General features: G+C 42.9%; 1 protein-coding gene across 1 annotated transcript in view; it reads right to left on the reverse strand.

Moving 5' to 3' along the window:
* Positions 1 to 13518: 13518 nt before the first annotated feature.
* The window catches only part of RACGAP1 (Rac GTPase activating protein 1), a 39973-nt gene continuing 38625 nt past the window's right edge, over positions 13519 to 14866 (reverse strand). Inside the window, exon 17 of the mRNA XM_089687316.1 lies at positions 13519 to 14866. This exon is cut by the window's right edge and continues 851 nt beyond it. The gene's annotated coding sequence lies outside the window, so the exon portion shown is untranslated.

A 14866-nucleotide genomic window follows, 5' to 3' on the forward strand; every position in this document is an offset into this window, starting at 1 on the left:
AGCAGCATGTACCTACCTAGGTAACCTATGTACTCTTGTTAGTTTACTTCTTATTGTACCCTTTTGTCTTATATACTGGGTAGCTTCTGTAACCTTTAAAAAATGCAGCCAAGCTTGCATGAGTTGTAGAACCCTTTTTAGCTGTTCAGTTTACAAATTACTGTCATGTGTAAGCTATACTGTATTCATACTAGTACAGTCATTCTCAGTTAGGGTTTCGTGGAACCCCAGGGTTCCTCTAGAAGTTGCCAGAGGTTCCTTGAGCTGTGGCTGATTTGTCTCCCATCTGATGGTGCCTGAATGCATAATTCTGAGCCCAACACCCTTTGCAGACTTTTTAGCAGTCTATAAAAATGTGACCACCATTGTAAATGGGACCATTCTTCCCAATGACTCTTGATAAATCCATTTTATCAGGGGTTCCCAAAGACCTGAAATTTATTTCAGGGGTAAAAAAAAAAACGTTGAGAAAGGCAGTACTTGTCAGTGGTGGAAGATACAGCAGAGGGTGAGGCTGGGTCAACAAACCCACACCTATTAAAAAATGCAGGACACTAAGCGATATAAATGCTTTACATGCCCTGTATTAATCAACCTAGTGGAAGCTAGGATTTTTTTATTTATTGTGGAATAAATTCTAGTGGGCAGTAGACTTACCCCATTCTTTTAAAATAAAGTTTTGTTCAAAGAATATTTATGTATTATGTTGCAGAAAGAATTTAGGAAGCATCAGTGAGACTAGCTGTTTTGTAAGCGTTTTGGCAGAAATTTGCTTCCAGTGCTGCTGAGCTCATACCAAAGTGATGAGTTTTGGCTCCTATCCCCATATCACAGGCCAGACGTTAGACTTCAATCTGTGATTACCAGCACAAAAAATACCATGACATTTAACAAACCGTTTGACATCAGTTCCACAAGGTTTTCAATTTGTGGACACTGAAGCAGTGTTTACTTCAATCTGAACTATTAAAATTTGGAACAAATGCTGTTCATGCTTATGTGATCTATATTTTTAAACCTAATGTATATAGATTAGTAAGCTTTGGATTTCAGGTGTATTAGGATCGACCAGTCTGAACATTTGAGCAAACCATTGTCCGTTAGAAAAGACTTTTACCTGAAGCATTTTAAAGCCAAAACTGCAGGGCATTGCAATACAGATTTTTACTTTCTACCCCCTCCCCAAATGTCTTTTTTGCCTCACTTGATTGTTAAGGCCGTAGTATCACACTGACTAGATCAGAAGTCAATGCTTAAGAAAAGCAGGCAAGACTGAAATAGGCCAATCTGCTCTCTCAACGTTAGTACATCTAAAACCAGACATTTCTGTACCAGTTCAAATATGTCTGTATGGGGACAGATCAGGTACTCTATTAATTGATTTTAATTATCTATCCAAAGAGAAACCTGTTTCTAAACCAACACCACGTTATGTGCAGAAGGTGGGATTTAAAAACACTTGAGCCCACAACGCATCCCCTAAATATCTGCACTATTATGGAAAAATGTATACAAATTATAATTTATAACCTCAACAAGACAATCCAAACCATCTAACCCGCATTAATATATACAGTGGATATAGAAAAAAAAAATCACAATGAAATGAAGACAGGCACAGTTTTTGTTTTATCCAGCTGTATTTACTCAGTGCGACTTATACCATCTAAGTGAAAGATATAACACCAACTTGTAAGAAAAAAATAAATAAAGTAGAATCACGGAGTTGGAAAAAAGACTTGTAAACTCAATCAGGAGTAGCTAATCACCTTCTCAATGGCACACAAAGCCATTTGACTATCAACTGTGATCAGCTGTGGTCATTTTGATTAGCTCAGCAGGAAAAGAGATTTCCTGGATAGTGCAACTGAAGCAATCAACTATGGGTGGCAAGGCACTGTCAAAAGATCTCCTGGATAAAGTTGTGGTCAGGCACAAGTCAGAACAAAATTTTTCAAAAGGCTTTATCAATACCTAAAAACACAATGAAGTCTATTAAGAAATGGAAGGTGTTTGGTACAAAACAGACCCTCCCTGGATCAAGATATTGCTTCAAACTGGATGAAAGAGCCAGGAGGAAACTGGTCAGAGAAGCTACCAAGAGGCCTACAGCAACCCAGTTTCAGGAATTTATGATAGAGTGGTCATTGTGTGTATGTGACAATATCATAAATTCTCCACAAATGGGGCTTGCATGGGAGGGTTGCAAGAAAAAAGCCACTCCTCATGAAAGACCACATGCAGTCACAACTGAGCTTTGCCAAAACACATCTTGAAGATTCTGAGGCCACATGGAAAAAGATATTGTGGCCAGATGAGACAAATTGTTGTGGCCTTAATACTAAACGATATATCTGGTTGGAATCCAATACAGCTTACCTTCCAAATAGCACCATTCCTACAGTAAGGCATGGAGCTGGTGATATCCTGCTATGGGGGTGTTTCTCTGCAACGGACCTGGAGCACTTGTCAGGATAGAAGGAAAAATGGATGGGGCAAAATACTGTCAAATTCTTGAGGAAAATTTGCTGCCCTCTGCCAGAAAGTTGTCAATGGGAAGAAGATTTTACTTTCTATTATGACAATGACCCAAAGCACACAGGAAAAATGACCACACAGTGGTTGAAGGAGAAAAAGGTGAATGTCCTCGCATGGTCTAGTCAGAGCCCAGACTTTAAAATAAATAAAACCTAGGTGCTCAAAAGGAGCATTCTTGTATGACCAGGGTCATAAATAATACAAATGAACTACATTTTAACCTATACTCATAGCAGCAAAAACAATGCACTTACCATAAAATCTTTCTGTTGAAGTCCGTTGAAGCATATTGGAATGCAGTCATATTAAACATTTGGGTTAAGTGAATCCCTGTATAACCCCACCTCCAATCACCATGGCTCAGTTTTATAAGCAAGCAGTACATAAAGGCCAATACCATAGAGAGGTTAAAACAATGTCCCTCATTGGACAGTAATGTAACTTTTAGACATTTGGGAAGTCCAAAAATAGTCCAAATGGGGGTGGGCAACACCCACTGAGTAATTTGACAGATGCGGAGACCATACTACCATGGTATCTCATGACATATTCCGTTCAGTCATGTGAACTCTAAGCGTTTATATAGGCCAGTATATGTTGCGTCATCATCCAGCAATGTTCAACACCATTCTTGAATTGTGGCCCCACTCCCTGCTCACCTTGACCATTGACCTAAAAATTCTAATAGGCCAAATACACTTTGTAAGGATTATATGTCTCCAAATTTCTGATCCGTGACGTGTTCCTTCCACATATTATGCCTCCCTTGGACCTTTAAACTCCAGATCCGTACAAAATAAAGCAAAAAAAAAAATAAAACCAAAACACCGTTTTTTATAAAACAAAAAATTAAACGTGCTACAATATCCACTCACATTAAACAAATTATATGACTCCAAATTGTGGTGAACAATAAGTTGCATTACTCCACCGTGCCAACTACATTGTGCTATTTCCCATCACCGAGCAAGTGCACCATGCACTCGCCTTCTTCCCTGACCTAGCAAATAGGTCATTAATATATACTGTAGGTCAATGGACGATAACGCAACATATTAGATTGGACGTTTAATATCACATTATTTTGTTATATATAATTTTTTTGGACTGTCACTGTATGTTTTCAAAGACCTGATTTTATTTATAAAGAGGTAGTACACCACATTTTTGTTTCATTTATCTATTTTTGAGTGTGAGTACACCAGAGCAGTGAGTGCAGTAATCTGTAACATAGCAACGTATACTACTACCATTTGTAGTTTCTATAGGCCAGTTCTCTCCACAATTTTCCATCATGTACTGCCTCTTTTCATTCTTTCATGCTTTGGCTGGTGTGAGAAGAGTGTCCATGCCAAAGACCAGAGGTTGGTGATGGTCTGGGAAAGCCGTAGCTTAATTCAGCAAGCAGCATGTGGTCAGGGCAGGTAATGGGTAAGCACAAACCAGTAATTCAAGGTCAAGGCTTGCAGCAACCAACCATGGAAATAAACTCTCCTATATAGAGAAGTGCAGAATTGAATGGGGTACCATTCCTAAAGGATAGATTCTTACCAGAGTAGGAATCAAGATCCTCAGGTGCAGGGAATTCAAACAAATTTGCACAGATGCACAATAGGGTGCAGTGATACCAGGAGCAGCAGCGGCAAAAGATACCAGATGCAAGGGTTAAGAGTGGAAGTTACTAGGGGAAGCCTGAGTTTCTAAACTGTGAGGAGATACGTAACTAAGGTACCCATAAGATAAACAGCCTCCACTTGCAAAAGTGGGGGCACACCTTTAATGCAGATGGCTGAGAAGATGAGACAGATGGCTTCTGGCATTGAGATCTGCTGCTCAAGTAGGAGGAAGACTATAATTATCTTTCAGGTACTACTGTAGTAACAGATGAGATGTCAGCCCCTAAAGGGTGAGAAAATCAGATGCACTTTGGGCATATCCTGGACATCCCAGGCATGAAGCCAAAGAGCCTTTTGTATATAAGCAGACCCTTATGCAAGACTCAAGCTTAGATGATTGTAAGATGATGGACTATGAAAGAGGAGCCATAGGGCTCCAGAAATTTCCAAGATCCAAAAGACCCAGGGCACAAAGGCAGTCCATGAGATTGAGGGGACTGGATAATGGATTTGATCCCCAGACAAATGGATTTACAAACCTAAGTCACTGTGAACAGGTGATACAAAAGTAATATCTGTTTGGCGGCACGCTTGTTAAGGTGGATGACTGAAATGGCAAAAGTGGGCTGAGACCACTTATCAATGAAATCCCTTTCAAAAGGGAAAAACTTCCTTCTCATTGTTAGGAGGGAGCCTTGATTCTGTATGTTGTTTCTAGTCCTCAGAGAAATTATTTAAATATTGTGTGCATTGGGAAGGTCAGCAATAAAAGCTCTAAAAGACCCAGTGCCTAGAACAGCAGGATGATATTCAAAGTGTAGGGTAGGGTGCACTGCATCAACCATGTTAGAAACAACACCTTGCAAATCTAAGTCATATGGAATCCAGAAAGTGACAGTACAAACAAGTTCTCATGTACAGTCCTAAATGAATATTTGCATCACATAGGCAAGGTGTTGGAGCTCACTTGAGTTATGGTATGCAGACCTGTATTACAAATTACCTGTATAAAATCTATCCAGTTTAAAAACTCTGTACTATAAAAACATTTAAGGGCAAAAACATTCAAGTCAAAACAGTGAGAGGTGAAGTACATTAAATATGAATAAACTTTAAACTGAAGGCCAAGTCCTTTAATGCACTCTTGAAAATATTCCCAATTCAAAATAATGTAAATGTTACTCAAGAATAATATATAACAGTGAAGAGCAAAATGAATAAAAAGTCTGAATTCCCCCAAAAAACTAATTAAAATAATCAAAAAAGATATAAGATGGCAATTAGTGACCATGGTAGAAGATGAATTGACTTGGCATCCTAATTGACTTGGTATCCTTGGCAATCGCTGAGCTCTCCAAACCTAACATGTTAACGTCATTTCAAAAGTAATTTCAAGATATGTAAATATGCATTTTCATTAAAAAAAAAAAAAGACCAAATATAATGCCATGAATTTTCAGGTGCTTCCTGTTCTATACTGGCAATACTCTGTCCCAGTTTTTCTCCTGTGATCAGTCTCTCTGCAAAAGAGATCACAAAGAGGGAATCCAACCTCATAAAAAGGACTCCACAATGGACAGATACACTTTAACCACATCCAAAGTGTGCAATACAAACTTCTTAGGACATAACACAGGATAATGTCCTTGGTTAAATGAAAAGCATATAGCACCTTTGGGAGAAAAGGGCACAGAAAACCTCCTTATCCTTTTGCACAACCCAGATAGAAAGACAGGCATTGGACCACGGCCCATGGAATTTATAGGCACAACACCATGGACGCAGTTGAGGGACTCCAGATACCCTTTGTACTATACAAAGGAACAAACCTTGTACCTTAACAGTGTCTATATGGACCCCCAGTCTATCGAGAATTAAAATGTATGCATGCACCTTTGACGGTCCTGGTATGAGAGCCAGTGGTCTTTCTGCAGTTGTTCAATGTGCTGAGAAGTTTCTCTTTGAAAGACTTTACACCCTGTTCCAAATTATTATGCAAATTCTATTTAAGTGTCACAAAGATTAAATATTTTGTTATTCAGTGTAACTCATGGATGGCATTGTGTGTCAGGGCTCTTTTGATCACTGAAAACAATCTCGGACACCTGTGATAATTAGATTGGCCGGTGAGCCCAATTTAAGGAAAAACTACCAAAGGAGGGTGTTCCACATTATTAAGCAGAGCACCATTTTCAAGCAATATGGGGAAGAAAAAGGATCTCTCTGCTGCCGAAAAGAGTGAATTAGTTCAATGCCTTGGCCAAGGTATGAAAACATTAGATATTTCACGAAAACTTAAGCGTGATCATCGCACTATTAAGAGATTTGTGGCTGATTCAGAGCACAGACGGGTTTGTGCAGATAAAGGCACATTGAGGAAGATTTCTGCCAGATCCATGCATCGGATCAAGAGAGCAGCTGCTAAAATACCATTACATAGCCGCAAACAGATATTTGAAGCTGCTGGTGCCTCTGGAGTCCCATGGACATCAAGGTGTAGAGTCCTCCAGAGTCTTGCAACTGTGCATAAACCTTCTATTAGGCCACCACTAACCAGTGCTCACAAGCAGATATGGCTGCATTGGGCAGCAAAATACATGAAGACTAATTTTCAAACAGTCCTGTTCACTGATGAATGCCGTGCAACCCTGGATGGTCTAGATGGATGGAGTAGTGGATGGTTGGTGGACGGCCACCCTGTTCCAACAAGGCTGCGATGTCAGCAAGGCGGTGGTGGAGTCATGTTTTGGGCCGGAATCATGGGAACAGAGCTGGTCGGCCCCTTTAGGGTCCCCGAAGGTGTAAAGATGACCTCTGCAAAGGATGTGGAGTTTGACTGACCAATTTCTTTCCTGGTACAGAAGGAAGAACTATGCTTTTCGTAATAAAATAATCTTCATGCATGACAATGCACCATCTCATGCTGCAAAGAATACCTCTGCATCAATGGCTGCTAGGGGGATAAAAGTAGAGAAAGTCATGGTGTGGCCTCCATCCTCCCGCCCTCAATCCTAATGAGAACCTTTGGAGCATCCTCAAGCAAAAGATCTATGAGGGTGGGAGGCAGTTTACATCCAAACAGCAGCTCTGGGAGGCTATTCTGACATCTTGCAAACAAATTCAAGCAGAAACTGTCCAAAAACTCACAAGTTCAATGGATGCAAGACTTGTGAAGCTGCTATCAAATAAGGGGTCCTATGTTAAAATGTAACGTGACCTGTTCAAATGTTGTTAAAAGTTTAATTGAAATAGCTTTTGATTTCAGTAAATATGCTGCAAACACAACAAATGACAATTTTCAGTTCTTTACAACCTATAAAGTGTTTTGAAACTTACTGTGCGTAATAATTTGGAACAGTGCATTGGAAGTTTTTGTTTAAAAAATCCTGTTATCATTAGGAGGTTTGTTCAATAAAATTTGAATTGTACTCTTAATAGTTGATAACATGAGAATTATGCTGACTGTTATTTACATCAATTATTTAGGTAAATGAGAAAAATATTTGCATAATAATTTGGAACAGGGTATATATATTTTGACAGAAGTGACCACTGCCCCCCCCCCCTTTTAATATATAGCTGAAATATGTTTTGCCCTTAGGGGACTGGGCTGGTTTGTATGGCATACCAATTTTGGATCTTCCTGGGTGATGCTCTGGGTAGCAGTCTAATCTTTGCACCTGTTTCCTGAAGAAGTGATATATGCATAACATGTGTTTTATGTAAATAGATGGTAGCAACCACTGGACAATTAGAGCTATATCATAGCATTGATTTGTATAGTGTGTACGCTTATTATAGTGAGGGGCCACTACCATAACTGACATTAGGGTGAAGGATGCTACTATATTTTATTTTTAATGTGATCTTAATGATTTAATTGTGCATTAATAAAGATTGTATTAATTTTTAATATATTTGGTGTTGTGCCTATAAAGTCCATGGACCACAGTGCAATGTCTGGTTTTCTCCAATTGATCCAATTCTAGGAAGGGGCACGTTAATACCCATTAGGTTAAGGAGCCTGGGGCTCTCCTTCTACCACACCCTCCCTTGCCCCGTTTCCATTTTTTTAATGAATTGTAAATTGTGCACAACCCAATAAGGCAGGGGTGGGCAACTGCGGCCCTCCAGCTGCTGTTAAACTACATGTCCCATGAGGCACTGCAAGACCGAGTTTAAATCATGACTCCCAGAGGCGTTAGAATGGTGGGACTTGTAGTTCCGCAACAGTTGGAGGGCCACAGTTGCCCACCCCTGCAATAAGATCTACATGACAAAGCCACCAGCTCTGATGCACTGTACGCAAAAGCCACTATAAAGGCTGCCTACTGAGAAAGGAAGAGGGAAGGAATCTTCACAAAGGGAGGTGTTTGGAGACCAGAGAGAACCTTGTTCAGGTCCCACAGCAGCAGTAGAGAGTGCACAGGAGGTGCCACTTGCCAAACACCTTGGACTAAAAGGTACAGATAAAAGAGTGTTTGCCAAGAAAATTGCAAGAGCAGATATCTGCCCCTTGATAGCACTTAAAGCCAGTTACACCCATTGAAGGAAGGACAAAATCTGAGCCACCAAAATGGAACATGAATGGGCACCCATAGCCTCACACCTATAGATATACATACACACACCTTCCAAGTACAATGGCATATTTTCCCAGTAGAGCTTGTAGCATGGTAGACATCAATGACTGTTAAAGTCCCCATCTCTTGGGAACCTGGCTTTCAATGGCCAAGCCAGCAACGGTAAAGCAGGGTGCAGGATCAGCCCTTGAGACAGAAGTGCCCAGAATGAAAGTTGCCAGGGAACATTTGTGACCTCTGATAAAGTCATGTTATGTGTGACGATACGAGCAAGGGAGAATTCAGGTGACATCAGCGCTCTTCCATCATTCCAATAGACAGGGTCTTGCTCTGCATTATTTGATTCTGACCACTGTTTTATACGTTTTTAACACCATTATAATTTGAGTTCATCTGCTTTAATACATTCCTTTTAAAGAAGCCTACTGCACTATGGTCCACTTTGTGGTTATCGAGCTTTATGCAGAGTTGGCTGTACTGAAAATGGGTGCCCTTTGTGAAGATGCATTGGTGATTCAGAAGGAGAAGAGTACACAAAGGAGCAAGTTATGTGTTACCCTGACCATTAGGGGAGATACTTTGTTTGACCTGTGTCCACATACAGGTCCATGCGAGAAGGCGAGAGTCCACCTGGAAGTCTCTGTGCACTGTGGTGATTCACATGTATTAAAGATTTACAGCACTGGGATTTTGAGTGCAATCACCAGCAGGAAAATTTTCCACTTATTTGGATTTTTTTTTTTTTTTTCTTTTGAAGAATTGCATTTTTTTTTTTTTGTTTCATCTTTTTGGGACTACCGTATTTACTCGAGTATAAGCCGACCCAAATATAAGCCGAGGTACCTAATTTTACCACAAAAAACTGGGAAAAACTATTGACTCGAGTATAAGCCGAGGGTGGGAAATGAGGCACCTACTAGTCACTGTAAAAAATAAAGAGGGAGGAATAGTGCCCCATCGTTGGTATCAGTGGGAGGAATAGTGCCCCATCGTTGGTGTCAGTGGGAGGAATAATGCCCCATCATTAGTATTAGTGACACCAATGATGCGGCACTATTCCTCCCACTGACACGAATGACACTTGCTGACCCCTGTTGCAGTATGGTGCTGCTGCTGCAGCCAGCATATGTGGTTGCAGCAGCACCTCTGCACTGCACACTTACCGGCTTTTCCCTCACTCGATTTTCACGGGTCCGCTCGGCTCCGCCTCCTTGCCCGTGATTGGCCGCCTGTGTACCTTTCCTGAGCTACAGTTCTGGCGGCCAATCACCGGTGAGGAGGCGGAGCCGAGCGGCAGGAGTGAGGGAGTGGCCGGAGTGACGGAAGGAGCAGCGCTTTCTGGATGGATCATCGTGGGAGCCAGGTAAGTGACAGCAGCCCTCTGCCCACCCCTGTACGCGCGCCCCCCCTTGACGGAGCCTCGCGCCCCCCCCCCCCCCCCGGCAGACGTTGACTCGCGTATAAGCCGAGGGGGCTGTTTTTCAGCACAAAAAATGTGCTGAAAAACTCGGCTTATACTCGAGTATATACGGTAATCAGTCACATTTTTGTTCGTATATTTACACGTATTAATTTATGCTAGCAGCACAACACTTCAATTTGTTTTAACGTCTGTGACAAGCTACACCACATTGGCATACCAGGATCAGCAGGAACAATCTGGAGTCATCAGGATTACTAGAATCCCATCAGCCTCTATCCTGCACAGAAAGCAGGGTAGGAGCTTGAGAGAAGGGAAAGCATTAAGAAGACAATGCTGGGTCCATGCCGCTACCACCAGGGCATCTGTTGCATCCCTTAGGGGAACCCTTGCCCTGGCCATAAAACTTGGCACTTTCCTGTTGAACCAAGACACTAGAAGGTCCATGTCTTGAGTGACCTGCCGTAGAGAAATCTGAAGAAACACACCCGGATGCAGAGACCACTCTCCTTAACCCAACGCCTACCAATATTCCACATCTGAAATGTACACAGTGGAGAGCAGCAGAACGTAGAGTTCCACCCACCAGCGAATGCAGGAAGCCTCCAGCGCCACTGCCACACTCTTCAACCCAGTTTGTTGGTTGATATAGGCTACCACTGTGGCAACATCCAACTGGATCTGGACTGGGTGCCCCCCAAAGATGCTCTGTCCACTGCACTAGGCATAGCCTGATTGCCAATCAATGTTCTGAAACTTGGGCAATCAGGACTGCTCCAGAATCCAGCAACCCTGGGCCAAGCTCACCCCCAGGCAGACAGGATGGTATCTGTCATGACCCAATGTCCAATTGTAAGGGGAGAAACTATTTCCCCTCCAAAAGGGCAGGAGACAGAAGTCACAAAATCAGCAATACTCTGGAATTCCGATCTGGGCATCCAAATTCCCCTCTAAAGGACCCTCGTCTGAAACGGTGCGTACGGGCCCACCGTGATGACCGATACCATCAGACCCAAGGCCTGCATGCAACAGCAGAGGGAGGACCACCTCCAAAACAGCAGCAGTCAAATTGCCGATTGAAGCTTCCAAAGCTTGTTCATTGGGATGAGCACCTTGGCCAGCGTCAAGTTGAGTCAGGCCCAAATATTCCAGCTTCCTGGTCAGTGTTTGAGCAGATTTCTGGAGATTCAAGATCCATCCAACCTTTCAGACTCTTCCCAAAGAAGCAGGTTGTCCAGATAACAATGGCAATCCACAGTTCTCTCAGCAAGGCCAGAGCTGTAGCCAGCATCTTGATGAAAACCTGCAGATCAGAGGCGAGACCAAAAGGGTAGCGCCACAAATTGATCATTCTCTCCCACCACAAAGCAGATGCAACTAATTCCTGGCACAAATGGGAATTGCAGGCAGGCATCCTTGATGTCTATAGAAGCCAGGCTAGGTTCCTGATGAAGGGAGGCCACCACAGACCGAATAACTGCCATCTTGAACTTCTGCCCATGAAGGAAGCAGGTCAGGGCCTTCAGATCCAAGATTAGCCAGACCCTTCCTTCTTCAGGACCATAAACAGGTTGGAGTAAGACCCCAAAACTGTTCTGAAGTCAAACTGGAACAATTGCCTACTGGCATAGCAAATACTGCACCGCCTGGTATAGAGCCTGCAGACAAGATGGGGAAAGGCACAGATTTGAAGGCAAGCATCTCTCCAGAGGAATGAAATTCTATTTTGTAACCTCACAAAGTCAGCTTGTGTACCCACTTGTCCAGACACAGGTGGGAGCACATGCTCATGCTGAGGAAGACTTGTCTGCAGTCTTGGCAGCTCAAAATTGCTTGGCATCCCCTTTGGGGGCCTTGAAAGGTTTGTTAACTTTGTCCGCAGATCCAGGGGGATGAAAAAAAGCTTCTTGTGCGCAGAATTACATCATCCAACATTGCACCAAGATATTCGATCTAAACGGTAGAGTCGCCAAGGCTCGTTTAGAAGTCTGGTCAGCAAACCGAGCCAAAGCACCCACCGAAGCACCACTGCTGGAAGGAAGGCCTGGAAGAAGCTGAGCAGCATTCAATGGTGTTTGGACCACCCACCTGCCAGAACCGTGGCCCGTTCAAAAAGTATCCAAGACACCAGGGTCATGGCCAACACAGACCGCACCACTGACCCTGCAATGGCAAACAGAGTGGGCGACCAATCCCAGCAGTCTGCAGGATCCGTAAAGAAGGGAGACGTCTCTGCTGGTAGGATGTTTAATAAAACCAGAGCTACAGCAGAGAGAATTAGTGCACCGCATGCTCCCTTCGCAGGCTGTCAGCAACTGAGCCCCATACATTTACTCTTACACAGCCAAAGGGAGGCTTCAGTGCCCTCTACAGGGTCTGCCCCCCCATCTAGAGAAGGGTGCCAGCTTACCAGCAAGTTACTAGGAGCCAAACTGCATGGTGTGCTCACTGGTAGGAGGGCCCAAAAACAAACAAACAAAAATAAAGACAAAGTTCCCAGGAAGGGCGGGGAGCCAAGAGCATACCTACCCCAGTAATGCAAGCCCAGCAAACAACTGTGGGTGTTTATGCCCACCCCGCATGGCCCCCCTCAACATGAGTTATCAAGTCGCCAGGGAGAAAAACTATGCAACAGTGTACCCAGGGGGCCCCCTTCTGACCCAAACCAAGAGGCTGCTGTGAGCTGCAGGTATTGATCTGGGAACGGCACACACTGCCCGCCATCCCATCAAGCAACACCCCATGGCATCGAGGGAGCCAGGGGGAACAGGGCACCCAATCCCACACCAATTCACCCCCTAGGGTCAAGGGGAAGAGGGGGGTATGACAGACCGACCCTGAAGGGGAGGAGGGAACCCCGCACGCCTGGGAAGGGGGGGGGGTGCACCTACTCACCCTTCTAGATAGAATAAGGAACAGTCCCAAGATAGATCCACCTCACCATCGAGGTGGGGCTGTCAGCCAAGAGTATCATGGACTCTGATGCCCAGACACATGTGCCCCCAAAGTTTAACTTGCAGTATGGGGCATGTTGCTGCTAACCCAGTGTGAAGCTAAAGATCTGCACACACTTGTTGGTCAGACTAGGGCGACCACTGGATCTAAATTATGCAGCCCAGCTGTAGATTGAAGATCTCCACAGGAAAAATCCTAGGAAATGTTTTAATTTTTTTTTTTTAAAAAGGGGGTACCATGTTCTTACTCCTGAAACACTAGGAAGAAATATCGGATTGCCTATAGCAGAGAAGGGGTTTATACCAGCTAGGCCTGCCTAGTTTCCTATTCCTGTAGGTGTGGCTAGAAACCCTATGAACAAAAGAGTAATTAGGTTTTCTTTCAATTAAAGACTGCCATACAAAAATCAGAGTCAGACTTTTAATGTCCACTATTTATATACAGTATACTTGTGTAATAAACTACAAACAAAACTGAGTGCAGGCATTACAATGTATAGTAATTGGCCATATGTGCCAAGAGTACAGAATACAGGCTAGGAACCTAAACTGCAAGCTGGCACTAATTTGGGTTCTCTGATGCCAACAAGCAGCTGTTAAAACTTTGCACTTACTGAAAGCAACTATAGGATTACCAGAGTTATGCAAGTAGTCAACAGGCGCTTCAAAGTGGACCCATACTCATGTTAGTCTTGTGACTAAAGAGGAACTGAAATGCTAACCTTTGCAGTCCAAGGGTCTCTATGATGCTGGTCACAAGATCTCTGTTGGAGAGGCTGAACCAATCTCAACTTTTTTTTTTTTTAAGCAGAGATCACATGCTCAGGCTTTTTGGCAGTGTCCCCTGCACTGCAGAGCACCTGATCCACCATTTGACAGGAATGTTACATTTTTCACCGTTAATCCTTAATGTATCCATCAAGACTGTTAAACTTTCAGTTAACATTTGAGTACAAGTTCGCTATATTACAGAAGTATCAACCTGAATTATCAGTTTTTGGAGAATGATTTCTCCCACTTGGGTGCCAGGAAGGTCTTTTGTGGGATACAGACACCTCAGCTCAAACAAAATTACCCTAAAAGCAGAACTAAAGTCTTTAATGGAGAAAAAAGAAAAGAAGAGCAGGTAGGCTCTTGTTTGTGGAAGAAACATGCAATTTCTCTTTTACAATGAAAAAAAAAAAACCTATCAGCCTGCTCACAGTCTTCTTTACAATGTACAGTGCGTTGTGCATGCACAGCTCAGTGTACATATCAGGACAGAGCAAATGTGACGAGATGACTAAGCACGCATAGGAGTGACATCTCATGCCGGCATAAAGGTCTGTAGAAGATGCCAGTGTTGGAACAGTTAAAGGAGAGGTCATGTATTGCAGACTTTAGTTCCGTGTTCAAGTGATGGGATTGCTGTATCTCTTACTGGGGAAGATGTCAGGTCTTACAACTGTGATGTGCAGTAAATATAGTTCTGCCACACACGTGGGGCATATGCAGGAGCAGCCATTCAAATTTCCTGTTGGTAGGGATGCCAATTGATACTACTGTTTTGCTAAGGCCAACTTACAGTTTAGGTGTGCAACCCTGTAAAAACCTTTCCTAGATTAAACACAGAGGTACAGACTTCCCTTTAATTCCAAGATTAAAGGATAAAACACACTCAGAATTTGTACATTTGGGGTTAAGGATAAGTTATCAGTGCTGTATTTACAGAATCCATTACACAATATAAAATAAATGTACAAGCTAAACTGACAG

Source organism: Staurois parvus, unplaced genomic scaffold (genome assembly GCF_062004578.1).
Source record: "Staurois parvus isolate SC_StPar_1 unplaced genomic scaffold, SC_StPar_1.0 ptg000422l, whole genome shotgun sequence".
NCBI lineage: Eukaryota > Metazoa > Chordata > Amphibia > Anura > Ranidae > Staurois > Staurois parvus.